Genomic DNA, 4,371 nt, shown 5'->3' on the forward strand with positions numbered 1-4,371 from the left:
AGAATTTCTGTTCTGTGGAGTGTGGATTGCAAAAGAAGAAACAGAACGAGACAGGAGCTGTAACATACACCACGGCACAAATTAATTACTAAGTCAGGGGTTAGGAAACTTTGAGGAGCTCGGCCTTCCCCTGAACTCCTGCCACCGGCAGTGTCGCCAACTCTCACAAATATTCCGCTAGATTAAATTAGGTTTATTTGTAAAAAGTTGTGAAAAATCCCTAAATTACGTTGGCCTCCAGGAGGACATTATCTTGTCCTGGGTTGTCACTCACAGGTGCTCCATACGGAATGACACCGCACTCGGCCTTCCGTCCCAAATACAAAGAGGTGAAGCTTCCTCTGGGAAACCGCCACCTCCGACAGCCCGCGGCCCAGGAAAATGGGAAAAGGGAAGAGGAATGTGGGGAGCAGGAGAAAACACCAGTAACTGAGAGGGGAGCATGGGAAAGCTGGAGGAAAACGTTTGGGAAGAGGAGAAGAGGCAGGAGGGTGAGGAGATGGCAGAGGGAAACGCAAAAGGGACAATAGTGTAAAACAAAAGAGTGTCAGCGGGGGGAGACAATGTTAACATGCTGGAGAAGGGACTTATTATGGGTAATGTCAACTACCAGCAGTTTGTCAGCTTTGAAAAATAACCTGATGGGAAAAATGAAACTGGATGTTAATCATCATCTTCCACCTCAGAGGTTTTGCTTTCACTCGCTCGGTTGCTTGACGTTTAAAATAAACAGCAAAATACACGTTCCCATCTGCTAATTGCAGATTTGTGAAGGGAACAACGAGACACACGCTAATAATGTAAGGTGAGCTGCCTCTGTGAAAAATTCAGGAGCCGAGCAGGTCCACTTCCACTTGTAAATGCTTTTAAAGTGTATGTAGTATGAAAAAATACCCCACTACAATACAGACAAAATCTCTGTAAAACCAAAGGATCTGTATATTGTTAACGTTTCAGTATAAAGCTTTAATAGCCTGATTTATTACCTGTTCACGTACTTTGTTTTTAAAGATCAAAGTCCAGGCGTTTGTGTGTCATATACGGCTCCAATCTTTTTCATTTTTCAGACTCCGTGAGAAGCAAATCCAAACTTCTCAATTTTAGATCGTTTTACGTCACGTACAGCAATTTGAAAAGCAGAGAACTCGACCAGAGAAGTAGGAAAGGAAACACAGCACACTATATAGGGGACTAGTTGGTTTTTTCTTAAGTTTCGTGAAGTTGATTCACGGACAAGTCATAACTCTGATTTCATGGTATTTCCCACCCAGCCCTGGACTGTTGGCGACTAAGGGATCTCCTAAGACACTGAAGCAGAATGCCAGCGCTTACCTCAGGAGCGAGTCTGGGCATCTTAGGTTTGCAATCACCAGCGCAGCCATCCCAATAGAAAGACGGAAGGTAAAAACTCCAAAAGCGTCTATAAGCCGCTCACATACCAGGAGGTATCTCCGGCTCCTTTCTTTCTGTTGAGGATAAATGGAGCTCCCTACCCAAAGGATGACATATAAAGTTAAATAACACAACTAGCACCCTGATTTGCAGTTATTAAAAGAAATTGGAATTCAGTACTTTGAAAAAGTTTCTAGGCTGTTTGTCCGTCTCAGCACAAGAATAATTTTCAGAACCAGATCACTTCTATTCATGGTCAATTATGGTCACTAAAAGTGACTCATTTCAGAACAAATATCGCTTATTTGAGGGAGATCCTTGTTTTAGCAGGTAGAGCATGAGGCCAACACTGCGGACACCTGGGTTCCGCCCCGTTACTTTGTCAGTAACACTGTGCAATTTTGGGGAAATCACTTCACCTTGCTCTTGGGTTCTTCTCTCACCCACACAGCTGAGACGGTGATTTGTTTGGTGAACAGCTTAACAAAGCACCAATCCTGAAGGCTGTGAAACACTCAGAATGAGGAACGGATTGCTACTCCTTTGTAGGAGTTTGTCGTCTGCGTCACCTACCATGCTCAGGAGGTCACTTTACAATCTAAAGTTGGAAGGAAAGTTTGTTTCACAGTCAGGGCAATGCCCAAGTTCTTGCTTTATCAATCGCTTCTTTCATGAAAGACAAAGCATTGCAGTCAGGCAATTCCTCTGTGTAAATTAGGATCTCCCAATCTCCAGTCCTTTGTCCTATCTGTATTCCTCACATCTTTGCAAAATAGAAAATGTCTTACACTTAAGAAAAAATATCTACCATTTTGGAACTTCCCAAGGGAAATGACTCAGCCACGCAGTAACCTGCCGCTACCTTGCTCATTCCTATTGGAAAAACGCGAGTGCCCAGTCCCACAGTTTATAGTTATCATTTTGTCATGGAATATGCCAAAAAGACTCATATTAGAATCAAAGAATCATAGAATGTGTTGGGTTGGAAGGGACCTTTAAAGGTCGTCTACTCCAACCCCCCTGCAGTCAGCAGGGACACCTTCAACTAGATCAGGTTGCTCAGAGCCTCATCAAGCCTGGCCTTGAATGTCTCCAGGGATGGGGCCTCCACCACCTCTGGGCAACCTGGGCCAGTGTCTCACCGCTCTCACCGTAAAGAACTTTTTCCTACACACAAAAGGTTTCAGTATGGCTGCAGAGTACCTACTTAATTTTGCACCAAACCCGATTCTCACCAGCCTGCACAGCAGCGCAGTTCTGAAGCAGCCAGGTTGATGGGGAGCGTGAGCATCCTCCAAGATTTCAGCTGGTGCCCATCCAGCGTTCAAATGAGGGGTGACAGCCCGGCATCAGCCTGTCAGTAAGCGCTACGCTCATCGCCGAGCTGCTCCAGCAGCAGAGAACATATGGGAAAAGCACGTTCCATCTTTGCGTATCATCCCGTAAGGAATCTCTACTTAGGCAACGAACTGACGCCTCACTTGAAGGAAAGTCTGTTCGCTTGAATATTTTCTTTTCTTAAAGAGCCTAATACAAACACCGCGTGCTGGGTGAGAAAACCATTCTTTCCCTCGACTCACCGAGGTTGTCCAACCTTGATATGGCAAGAGAGAATCAATGTACGTTAGTCAGGCCTAGTCTAGAGCTTTAAAGGGCCTTCCTTCAAGCATTGACGGCCTGGAGCAATCCCCATTGAAGTTGGTGGGAAGTTTTTTATTGAGTTCAAAGGGAACAAGATGCAGATTTTAAAGACCATGAGAATTTAAAAACAAAAAAGAGGACTCTAAGGCAAACACAGGTAGATGTCATACATTATCAAAGAGCAGAGAAACCACAGACAGAAAGAAATGAATGAAACCAGTGTCATTATAAAGTTTAGAGGTCACCAACGCTTTGACTATGCATTTTTCCAGTTGTCAGACAAGGAGGCTTGTGGAAAGACATAAGGAAGTATTTTTATTGTTGTTCCTTTCTGTATAACCTGGTTTGAACCATACCAATCCCTTCTTAAAGGGAATCAGATACTTATAAATAGTTGAGGATAAACCCCCAAGGATTTTTCAAGGCAAAGGTCTGGTTTGGGATCGATACTTTAAACCTTAATTATAGAGAAAAGAAAACAGCCAGTTAACCTCCCTGTTTCTGAGCAGTGTGAGACTAGGGGCCCGTGACCCATTAAATAAGCTTATTTTAAGTAAAGATCTTTGAAGTGAGGATACAATGCTATTATTTGGACCTGCAAATTTCCAGCCAACTGCAGAAAATCTCACTTTGAATCAAGTACGACGGCGCTGAACCTCTTAGAAATGTGCTGCAGCCTCTTCCACCACAAGGCAGGTAGAAGCATTCTCCCAGCGAGGCTGTCGTCTCATTTTATGATGGGATACAATGAGCAACAGGGCAAAATGAAGCGGGACAGGGCAGTAATGCCACAGGCTGCCCCTCAAAAGACTCCCGCACCCCATTTGCATTGTATGGATTCCACAAAGGATTTTTCACTTGTATAAATCCAATTCCTTCTGGCGGGGAGAGAAAAATGCTGAGAATTTAGAATCAGTTTACCTGAAGAAAGTCCAAAGGCTAAATAGACAGGGATAGTAAGAACAACAACTGGACAAAAATACAGAACTATGTAAGGGAGGAGCACTGGAACGAATTTCATTTGAGAAATAGTGAGGTATGAGGGAAGGCAGTGATGCAGAAAGAGCAGCGGTGCAGGGCTGCTCCTAAACAGGTTACGGCCAGATGCAGAATTTGTATCTTATTAAACAAACCATGAACTCTGAAAAATGATGGAATATCTACTTGCACGTTTCTAAAGAGAGTTAAGTCAGATTAACGTTAACATCAAAGTGCTGCTGGATTCAATCACATCTCTGCTGAACTTTAGTGATTTTGCCTGAAGACTTCTAGGTCTACAATGCTTGCCAAAAAATTCAAAAGAAGTTATCTGCATGCAAAAGAGATCAACCAAAGAGC

The sequence above is a fragment of the Larus michahellis genome, chromosome 3 (genome assembly GCF_964199755.1).
Source record: "Larus michahellis chromosome 3, bLarMic1.1, whole genome shotgun sequence".
NCBI lineage: Eukaryota > Metazoa > Chordata > Aves > Charadriiformes > Laridae > Larus > Larus michahellis.